Source organism: Ovis canadensis, chromosome 1 (assembly GCF_042477335.2).
Source record: "Ovis canadensis isolate MfBH-ARS-UI-01 breed Bighorn chromosome 1, ARS-UI_OviCan_v2, whole genome shotgun sequence".
Taxonomy (NCBI): Eukaryota; Metazoa; Chordata; class Mammalia; order Artiodactyla; family Bovidae; genus Ovis; species Ovis canadensis.
The window spans coordinates 189475556-189487197 of NC_091245.1; the positions used below are offsets into that span (position 1 = coordinate 189475556).

The window sequence follows — 11642 nt, forward strand, 5'->3', positions numbered from 1 at the left end:
GAAAAGGTCAGTTTTCATTCCTATCTCAAAGAAAGGCAATGCCAAAGAATGTTCAAAGTACCACACAATTGCACTCATCTCACACACTACAAAGTAATGGTCAAAATTCTCCAAGCTAGGCTTCAACAGTATGTGAACTGTGAACTTCCAGATGTTCAAGCTGGATTTAGAAAAGGCAGAGGAACCAGAGATCAAATTGCCAACATCTGCTGGATCATCGAAAACACAAGAGAGTTTCAGAAAAACATCTACTACTTCTTTATTGACTATGCCAAAGCCTTTGTGTGGATCACAACAAACTGGAAAATTTTTAGAGATGGGAATACCAGACCTAACCTGCCTCCTGAGAAATCTATATGCAGTTCAAGAAGTAACAGTTAGAACTGGACATGGAACAACAGACTGGCTCTAAATCAGGAAAGGAGTACCTCAAGGCTGTATATTGTCACCCTGCTTATTTAACGTCTATGCAGAGTACATCATGCAAAATGCGGGGCTGGATAAAGCACAAGCTGGAATCAAGACTGCTGGGAGAAACATCAATAACGTCAGATATGCAGATAACACCACCCTTATGGCAGAAAGCAAAGAAGAACTAAAGAGCCTCTTGATGAAAGTGAAACAGGAGAGTGAAAATGTTGGCTTAAAAGTCAACATTGAGAAAACTAAGATCATGGTCCCATCACTTCATGGCAAATAGATTGGGAAACAATGCAAACAGTGAGAGACTTTATTTTCTTGGGCTCCAAAATCACTGCAGATGGTGACTGCAGCCATGGAATTAAAAGACACTTGCTTCCTGGAAGAAAAGCTATAGCCAACCTAGACAGCATATTAAAAAGCAGAGATATTACTCTGTCAACAAAGATCCATCTAGTCAAAGCTATGGTTTTTCCAGTAGTCATGTATGGATGTGAGAGTTGGACTATAAAAAGCTGAGGGCCAAAGAATTGATGCTTTTGAACTGTAGTGTTGGAGATGAATCTTAAGAGCCCCTTGGACTGCAAGGAGATCCAACCAGTCCATTCTAAAGGAAATCAGTTCTGAATATTCATTGGAAGGACTGATGCTGAAGCTGAAACTCTAATACTTTGGCCACCTGATACAAAGAACTGATTCATCTGAAAAGACCCTGATGCTGGGAAAGATTGAAGGCAGAAGGAGAAGTGGACAACAGAAGATGACATAGTTGGATGGCATCACCGACTCAGTGGACATGAGTTTGAGTAAATTCCAGGAGTTGGCGATGGACAGGGAGGCCTGGCGTGCTGAGGTCCATGAGATCGCAAAGAGTCAGACACAACTGAGTGACTGAACTGAAGGAACATAATAATCACTCATCAAGTTATGAGACTCATAAATACAGTTGTTAAGAAAACAAACAAAACTCACCAGGACACAGATTCTAAACTTTCAACTCTAGTGATTCAATTTTCTGTAGGAACCATTATTGATAGAAATGAACACTATAACTAAAGAGTCTTTATTAGGCACAGAAATTTGTACTAATCAAAGAGTCATAATAGAACCTAACTTACCAAACATAATCACTTTATCTTTAGATTTTTCAGACTCTGTTAAGAATAATAGCAGGAAAAAAAAAAAAAACCAACCAACTGATGGGACCCTGAGAAGATGGCAGTAGCAGACAGCATACCTTTTGGATCTTCCTAAATTCCCATATAAAAATAGACAAAACAACTAGATAACAAAATTTTAAAAACCCATAGACAGTCTTTACCAAAACAAACAAGCAACAAATAATGAGACACAGTTTCCCACAAACTCCAGAGTAAACATGGATATAGAAAAAATATCCAAGCCACAAGATTCACAGTCATCCAAGGAAGAAGGGGGAACCAAAGGGTAGCAGAATGTGCCACTCATTCCAAAATATGCCACTTGGCATAAGGATTATTTTTTGAGCTAAAGACAGCTGGAAAACAGCAGGTACAGGTAGAGTGTGCTGATCTCCCCTTTTCTTCCTAAAAGGAACAGCTAAAACACTCATATGGAAGATGTTCTCTCTATACCATGAAGAAAATAATACTGTTATCTCCAGGGAAGGGAGCTGAGGCCCAAAGAATTTATAAGGCTGAATCTTATAAAGTAAGCCTTACCTCCCTAGTCACTGGTCTGTGATTAATGACCTCCTTTCTTGTCTCATTTTCACAAACACTAACATGAGTTTGGGAGAAGTCAAGTCCAACCTTCACTGATGACCTTTAAGGGGCTCAAGATTTTTGTGGAAGAAGTAAGTGCAACTGTGATGGAAATAGTAAGAGAACTATCAATAGAACTAAAAGTAGAGGCTGAAAATGTGACTGAATCGCTGCAATCTCAAGATAAATCTGTAAAGATGAGGAGTTGCTGCTTCTAGATGAGCAAAGAAAGCGGTTTCATGAGATGGAATCTACTACAGTGAACAAACTATGAAGACTGTTGAAACTACAACAATTTAGAGTATTACATAAACTCAGTTGATAAAGTAGTGGCAGGGTTTTCAAAGAAATTCTACTGTGTGTAAAATGCTATCAAACAGCACTGCATGCTACAGAGAATTTGTTCATCAAAGGAGAGTTAATCGACACAGCAAAGTTCATTGCTGCCTTATTTTTAAAAATTGCCACAACCATTCTAACTTTCAGCAACTACCACTCTGATCAGTCAGCAGCCATGAACATCAATGGAGAAAGGAGTGAAATCCAAAGTATGGAGTTTAGTTAATAGTAGTGCACCGGTATTGGTTTCCTAGTTTTGACAAATGTCTTTTATGAATGTAATGTGTTAACATTAGAGACTACTGCGTGAGGGGGACAGTGAACTCTGAATTATCTTTGTATACTTTCTATGATGAATTTAAAATTATTCCTAATAACTTGTTTCTTTAAAAATTCAAAGAAATAAATAGTAAAGAAGGAATCAAGAGAAGTGATACATACTGAAGGTAGGCAAGGAGGATAATAGGATTCCCTGAAAAAGAAAACCAACGCAAAGGTACCGAACACACACACACAAAAACAAAGTCCAAGAGCACTTCTCTAAAAATTTTTTAAAGATTTGAAGTAACATATTGAAAGAAGCCATCAGGTACCTGAGAATATCAACCCAAAACGACCGGCAAGACATTCTAGTAAAATTTTTTAAAATCCTTTGAGATTTAGGCTGAAATATCATGTAACTTATAAGCCAACAACAACAACAGCAACAACAAAAAGACTCTCAGACTTTTCAACAGTAATATTTTTGTCAGAAAAAAAAAATGGAGTTACAGACTTGAGATATTTAAGGAAAGAAAAGGCGAGTTAAAGATTTTATTTTTAGCAAAAATGACCTGCATATGTAAGGAGCACAGACAGAATGTTATGAACTTGCAAGAAAATTCATGATAAAATTTCCCAGGAGCCTTTCCTAAGGCATCTGTTAAGAGAGAGAGCTTGAGACAACCAAAATGACTTAAGAAACATCATCATAAGGACTGATGATAAGCACTAAATATGTTACTCACAGAACTAAGGCCAGGATGGAGAGAGAATAGTATTTAATGATTCTATGCTCTGAGAACATATAGGCCTCCAATTTTAAAAATTGGGGAAAACATGAATAGCATATGTAAAAGAAACAATAAAATTTTTAAAAATCAAAATTGGTGGTGATCATTATCAGTATTATTATTCCTTGACTATTATATGCTTCCTGTGGACTTAAAGTAATTATGGGCATAGTAATTCTATTATATACTCATTATGGAAAAAGGAGACAGACATATAATACAAAAAAAATTAAGAATCCCCAAGTAAAAACTAATCTTGAATTTCAAGCAAAAGTGTTACTATGAACCTACAGGGTATTTTACCTTAGTAAATATATTTTCCTAGCTCTGTCCATTGAAAAAACAATGACAAACTGAAAAGCAATAAATATCTCTAGTGCCTAGACTGGAGTCTTAAAACACTATTTCCCATTAAAAAAAAAAAGAAAGACAGAAGTAACTTTAAAAATAAAATAGGAGGGCTTCTTAGAGAAAATGACTGATTTCAGTTCTGAAGCAGGAAATGGCAAAAAATGAGCTTGAAACATCTTATCACACAAAACAGCAAGGAAACTATCAAAGACTAATGTAGAGTCATGTTAAAGGGGCCCAAGAGACAAACTGAAGAAGTTCCCACAGGACAAAGGAACAACTGAGTTTCTAATAAGAATATGAATTAAATTGCAAAAGATATTTAAATCCACCAAAATATTAAAATCCACAAGTTCATAATAATAAACTGGTCATCATCTGAACTAAGAATTGTGAAAACTAGGTTAAGTACAAGGATTTTCTTGTCTTTTCTATTTGGACTTTACCACTTAGGAAGCAAATAGTAGATGAGGGGACACATCTCTACTTATAAAGTTACTCCAGGTAACAAATGAAAACAATGGTAGAACTGGAGTATCTAGTCTAATATTTTGCAACTCTAATGAATTCATGGATCTAGACATTGAACATGGTGAGCTGCTAGTCTCAAAGAAGAGCAAAACCAGACATCATGTGCCATTTGATGAAAGAACACACCACCACCTATAGACTTCCCAAAGGGATTGAATCTCAGTCTGGTAAACTCTCTGGATCCAGCTGCCAATTTCCAAGAAATGCAGAGGACAGAGAAATACGCTGAACTGCTCCATGAAAGTGCAGTTCCCAGACTGTGGGGAAAAGGCCTTGGTTCTTCAACAGAAACTGAAAAAAACCCAGGATGGTATGCCTAGATCAAATCTTTTACATATCATCATTAGCCACGCAGAATGTGATTGACATGTATTTTCTACTGTGAAAATATGAATTTTTTCATTTTCCAAATATAAAATTTAAATCGTGAATATTTCTCAAAGCTAACACTGCCCCCAATCCACTATTACAACATATGAGATTTGGATGTCTAGAAGGGTCAGCATCCTACGAATTATTGCACATGAACAATACATACAGATGAACATAGGATAATGATAATATTAATGGTAACAATTACTGAACATCTGTATCAAACACTCTATATACATTTTTTCCCAATCATTAAATCTGCAAAATAGATATTATCATCATCCTCATCTTTTATAGATGAAAAAACTGACACTCAGAGAAACTAAAACTTTTTAAAGATCCCTCAGCTAAATAAGCATTACTGAATAAGATAAATGCTCATTCAATGGAAAATGTGTTCACTCACAACTGTTTAAAAATTTTTATATCTGAAGGGAAAGATCAGTATCAGGGAAGAATTGCTTCAGGCCAAAGTAAAAGGAATTTCTCAAAGACTGATTCAACAACCCTGAGAGGTCCTGAGTAGATGGCACAGTGGGAAGAGCGAAAAATTGGGAGCCAGGCACTGAGCTTTCAGTCCCGCCTCCAGCACAACGTTATATTATACTGGTAAGTCACTTGCCAGTTTCCACATCTTAAAATGAATACGATTAACAAGGAGCATCCTAATGCCCAGTATTATGACTCTATGATGCAAGAGTGATTTCTATAGCTGGTGACATTAAAGGAATTCATAGCAGTGTAAAATGAAGGCCATCCTGGGCACCTACAGTTAAGTGCTTTAGGCAGCTCAGAGGTTGGGGACTTGAGGGCAAGAGAGCCACAAGTAGCCATGCTTAAGTTAAATGAAGAAAGATGGATCTCTGCCTCTGATAGGCTCACTGTGGGATAGAAATTGGTAAATGCACATATAAAAATTAGTAAAGGAGGAAATATATAGTAATAAATTCATTTGAGGAATATCTGTGACTACGGGACAATTGGCGCTCTTGCTGTTATTATATAAAGCACCAAAATCACAAATAGTAACCTGGGAAAAGAATAAAATAAAAAGCTTTATGCCAAGGCTGTAGTTCAATAAAACATTCAGGCAAATAAAACAATCTGTCAAAGTCAGTGCTGGCCACACCTTCTACAAACTCTGCCACAGGATCTCAACACTTTTGTGTTGAGGTGGCATTTAGAATCTAAGGAGTCTTCTTTACTCAGTCTTCACTGCTAATAATAATTTTAAAAATATCCACTCCGTGTGGAGTATTATGCTAAGAATCACAAAAATATAAAAAGAAATATACAGTATGTCCCTAACCACAGAGAATCCAGTACAAAATGCATGGGAAAATAAACTGAAGACAGTGACTATATGTCTGTGACTACATGCATACACACCATTTGCTCTGGAATTTAGTCACATTTTCCCACTGAAACAACAACACAGAAAATGGTTATAGTTCCAGGTCACTCCTCAAACTTATTCAATGCATGTTTAATTGCCCCTCAGTAGTTTTCCTTAATGCGAAGTGATCCTCAACCAGTTTGAGAAACTAATAGGAATGGTGCTATATAGCTGGGAAAATCATATGCAATATTATGATATAATTTTAGAATTAGAAAATGAAAAACTATTTTTCATGATATAAAAAACTACTGTTTTCATTCAAGAAATTTAGAAATAAATGGTAGTAATATAATCTATATACACAGTACTATGCACTAAGTATTACTCTAATCACTTTACTTATAATTATTTATCCTCATCATTTTACTTATTTTATTATTAAAACAACTCCAAGGAGGTTCTTTGGATATCCCCAGTATTAATGTGAATAAACTAAGGCATAGGCAGGCTAATTTTCCCAGTCACATAGCTCGACAAAGCTTCTTGACTGGTAGAGAAACAGATGATAATCTATTTTCTGAGCAAACTCATCACCCAACATTCTTCACTGGGGCTGAAAATAGGGCTTGGAGGCATGAGGGCACTCATATGCTTATATATACTTATAGTTACATAACCACTTTTTTTTTTCCCCCAACAGTAGTAAAGTGAAATGACTCAGAGTGGTAGGGCCCCAGAGAATTCCATATTATTTATACTACAGATAGGCTCATGCAAGGGCACAAAGGATATATGTACATGCTATTCACTACAGCGGTATTTGGGATGGCTAATGACTGAAAACAATCTCCATGTCCATCAGTAAGGGACAGGCTAAATATATTTTGATATTTCTACAGGGCAAAGCTTTTAACAGAACAGCCTTTTAGTATTAAGATAGGGAAAAAATAGTGTAAGATAACAGTTACATTATTATTCAACTTGTGTGAGAGAGAAAAGGAGAGAGATGTTTAATACAAATGTGCTTGAATATGATTAGAAAATTTCTTAACAATAAAGAAATTATTTACAGTGCATACTTCTGGGAAGTAGAGAATGGGGAAAAGGATCAGTATATAGCAAAGAAAGAGATCTTTGTTTTGATATCCTTTTGTAGTGAATTTACTTTTACCGAAAGCACGTATTGCTGATTTTATATTACCTTAATTAAAAACGGAGTATTACAGATCCTAACATCCTTTCAAATAGTGGTTCCTAACAATAGGCCAGTATGTAATGATCAGTGGGGAGATGTGTCCCAAATAACTTATTTCTAATAGTTGTTAAGCTAGAGAAGTTTATGAATTATTTTTTATCAACAAGAATAAAATCAGCATCTCTTTAATTAATCCACTAGTACAAAGGGGAAAGAAAGACACTTTTAAGATTCAAACAGAAGAAAAAAAAAAGAATTGCATCCTAAAGATGATTAATTTTAAGAAAGGCTGCATCCCAGAGCAATGGACGTCCTCAAAAAATGAAAAAGGGTTCTCCCCTTCTGGAAGTCCTCAGAGATGCAAACACTTTGCAAAAAGTAAGGAAACACCTTTATGTAATCTCTAGATTGGGTTGGGAGTGTCCCAGAAAATGAGGAGGAATTTTTCATCCTTTTTAATATGTTTTTGTATAGTTTATAAATAATATATTTACAGTGCTATTAATATACTATTTATAATTAAGTATACAGTATTTAGAGGATGGTTGCTCAAACATGTTTTACTGATAGAGCAAACAGTCAAAAATGTTTGGAAACTACTGACATAGTCCAACAAATTTAACACAGTTAAGAGGAAAGCATAAATGATCCTTTCATGGTCAAAGGATAAAAATTAAAAGCTGTGTAACAGTGTAAGAAGTTTTTGAATTCTCTTCAGTTTTTTCCAGTATCAATCCATGATCATATCCTGTCACTTCCCCAAAGAACATTTCCTGATTTGACCATTCATAATAATTCTGACCATCCCAATTTAATTCCTTCATTCTTTTGAAAACACCTCCAGACTATCTGTATGGAGCTCTTCACTGCCAGCTTGTTCAGAACTGTGAGATTCTTTTTTTTTTTTAACTTTTCATTTTCTATTGGAATATACCTGATTAATAATGTGACAGTTTCAAGTGTGGGGAGAGGGACTTACCTATACATATACACGTATCCATTCTCCCCCAAACCCCTCTCCCATCCAGGCTGCAACGTAACATTAAACAGAGTTCCCTGTGCTATAATACAGTAGATCCTTGGTGGGTATCCATTTTAAAAAATAGCAGTGTGTATATATTGAGATTCTTTAAAAGCTCAGAAAACTTCCAACTATTTCCAAAAGTGAAAGTACTTATCCAGTGATTTTTAAATATCCCTGGCCCTCTTAAATTGTCTTCTCCCTACAGACCAACTGGAACTCCTTAAGTCGGACAAAAATTCCTCAGTTGTCCAGCGGCTCATCCTCCCTTTCACACTCCTACACGTCACTCCTCTTATGCAGAATAAACACAATCCACACCACCAAATCAAGATCAAGCCCCCCCGCCCCCCCCCACACACACCCCAACTCTCTTCAGGATTCCCTTTCCTCTTACAGCCTGCCCACCTCTGATTCCTGGGATTTTAGTGTTGATGGGATCGCACGATTAGTCCCCTTCTCTGCATCTCTCCAGCAACTCATTAGCGGGATCGTTCTATAGGCCCTCTTCAGCATTATTATTCCCAACGTTTCTGCGATCTCTGCCCTCAAGACTTTCGATTTGTTTGGGTCCCGCCTCCCCTTCCCGACTCTAAGTTTGTTTAGGGCCGGAGCGCAGGGCCCCGGCAGGTTCTCCCCGACGCTGGCTGCTGCGTACGCAGGTCAGCCTGCGAAGGCCGCTCAGGGAACAAGGCCGTGAGGAGAGGACTGTCCGGAACGCCTTTCTCCACCGCTCCCGGAGGAGAAACTTCCTGGGAAGGGGACAGACAGTGGATATGTGTCTAGAGGCCGCATAGCGCGACCCCGAAGCCATCCGGCGGGGCCAGCCGGCGTGTGGACGATTACAACTAGGCCTGGTAGGTGAAGGGAGGCGGATAGAAAGGCCAGATCCTGGGCTGAATCAGGAGAGGCGGGACGGGGAGAGGACCGAGTGTAGCTGCTTCGGCAGCCCCGCGGGGCCTGTGGCGGGGGTGACCGTTACAAGACTCAAGAAGGCGAAGAGTTGGGGAATGTCCCCCACTCACCTGGAAGAGGCTGTCGCCGGAGGCTCCAGCTGCCCCCTCCCAAATTTAAGCCACGTCAGCTCAAGAATCCCGTACGCGACACCTACCACCGCCGCGCCCCGCCAAGGGACTCAGCCACTAGCAGTTGGGACGGAAGATAGGATTAGGATATGGACCAATCAGGATGGTCGGCAGGACGTTACCAGGGAGACCAGGCACGCCTTGTTTGTAACTAACCCATCAACAATGCAAGAGACCAATCGATGTCGGGAAACGCTCCGCTTCCTCAAAGAAACAGCCAATGGTCTCTGAAGAGCGGAGCAAGGGCGGAGTCAGACGCGAGCAAGTGTTCCGGAAGAAAATCTGTGGAAGAGCCGGAAATGCCGAGAGGGCGGGCGTTCTGTTTAGGGTCAGGTGTTTCCAAAGTGAGATGGGTCGGCTGATTTTTTCTAATTCCTGCACGAGGTTGACCGTGCCTGACTTAGATTACGGCTTGGGCTTTTGCAGAGACACTGCACAGCGGGAATCAGCTGCCATGAGGATTGTTGAATGAGACGTGAGAAGGGAATGGGGATGTGAGTTTTGCTCGTGGGGTCATAAAATATTACAGCCGGAAAGTAGGTTGTCTAATATGACCTTTTCCCTTTACTGATGAAAAATGAGAATCAAGTTAAAGTGACTCGCCCAAAGACAGTGACTTACTAATGAAACTCGGGCTAGAACCTGGCGTCTGTATGAAACGATCAGAGGTGTTTCTAAGGACGTGAGGGAGAGAGAGAACGGTGAATACTAGGAAATGCCTTTTAAGAAGTGGAGCTTAAATTGGCTCTTAGCAGAGGCTGAGGGTTCGGTTCCTGGAACAGGAGTCAATGACGCGCTCCGGTAACAGCGCGGGAAACATGCATTTGAATTGTTGAGTCTTACTGTGTACCAGGCACTGAGCCCACCGTATGCATCCTCACCCTAATCCTTACATAACCCTTTGAGGTTCAGTAAGGCCTCTGCTCGCTACCCATCTAAAATTGTAATAGCCTGTAATTACTGTGTACTTTTCTTGGGCCTGTACATATAGCTGCAATCAAGAAAGAAAAGTTCCTGCCCTTTTGAAAATAATTTAGCGAACAGAGAGAAAAACAGTTGGCCCTTCAACAACACAGGTGTGTGTTGCACTTATACACTATATACACTTATACACTAATTTTTTTTAAAAAATAAATATTACACTGTTTGGCCTGTGGTTGGTTCAACCTATGAATACAGAACCACCTGTAAAGAAGAAACAGGTATAGGGAGAACCAACTGTGATTTATTCTGGGGTTTAGGATTGCAGAGGGTCTGAACTCATAATTCCCACACTGTTCAAGGATCAACCTTAATATGGTAGATGGCAAAATGCCTAGGGAAAAATAAGCAGAGAAGGGGTATAGTGGGTTCAAGGGATTGCAGCTTTAGAAAAACCGAGACAAGGCATGCTTTTCTTTTCTCCTGTACTTCTTGAAACTTGGAACATAGTGGGCAGCCCTTCCAGGGCCAACGTGAGCCAGGGCTTGCAGGGCTTATTCTGCAGGCTCTCCCAGAGATTTTATTTGAGGTCAGTGAACAGGGGAATGTTGCTGATTATCAACTGCAGCTGTTCAGGGTTAAGGCACCCAGCTGACTGTATCAACAGCTGAAATTTCTCCCTGATAATTTGCAGACCTCTCAAGTATCTGGTCTCTGTGAGTTATATTTAAATACAGTCATCAAATAAAATCCTTAGGGATTAGGATTCCAGAGGGGACGAAGAAGCCTAAATTATGAGATCTGGATTTTGTATGAAAGTATCTGTGTATACTTGCCTGCAGACGTCTGGATCTTTATAGGTAGGCTATATTCCTCTACATCAGCAAAAATCCCAGAGGGATCCAGAATGTACCAAATATCCAGTACTGAAAGTTTAAGAAAACATTGTTCTTCTGAAACCCCTGGTTCTCAGAAGTAATGAGGCAGGGGTGTTCCTCTGGAAGTGCAGAGATATCTGTGCATACTTCAGTGCCCATCTCTTGACTAGGGGCTACCTGCAGAATGCAGCCACAGCAGATGGGAACTGGTGTCCCACCTATGATGAAACCAGAGGGACCACTGCTCTGTGAACTACTTGGGCCTTGCTCTGGTGTCCCAAGGAGGCCAATATGACGTCGGCTAGATTTCAGGCCATTTGTCTCCATGTTGGTGTTGGTAGTCATCCTTCATGTTAATTAACTCCTAGATCTGATGTCAGAGGAGGCTGTCTACAG

General features: G+C 39.2%; 1 protein-coding gene across 6 annotated transcripts in view; it reads right to left on the minus strand.

Annotated features, from left to right (window-relative positions):
- Positions 1-9624, minus strand: part of GOLGB1 (golgin B1) — a 77088-nt gene extending 67464 nt beyond the window's left edge. For 4 of the 6 annotated variants that reach the window (XM_069554702.1, XM_069554684.1, XM_069554676.1 and 1 more), the window contains exon 1: positions 9388-9624. The gene's annotated coding sequence lies outside the window, so the exon portion shown is untranslated. Of the gene's footprint in view, positions 1-8770; positions 8936-9387 lie in introns of those variants that run through there. The other 2 variants (XM_069554669.1, XM_069554692.1) reach the window with 2 other exon arrangements.
- Positions 9625-11642: the final 2018 nt, after the last annotated feature.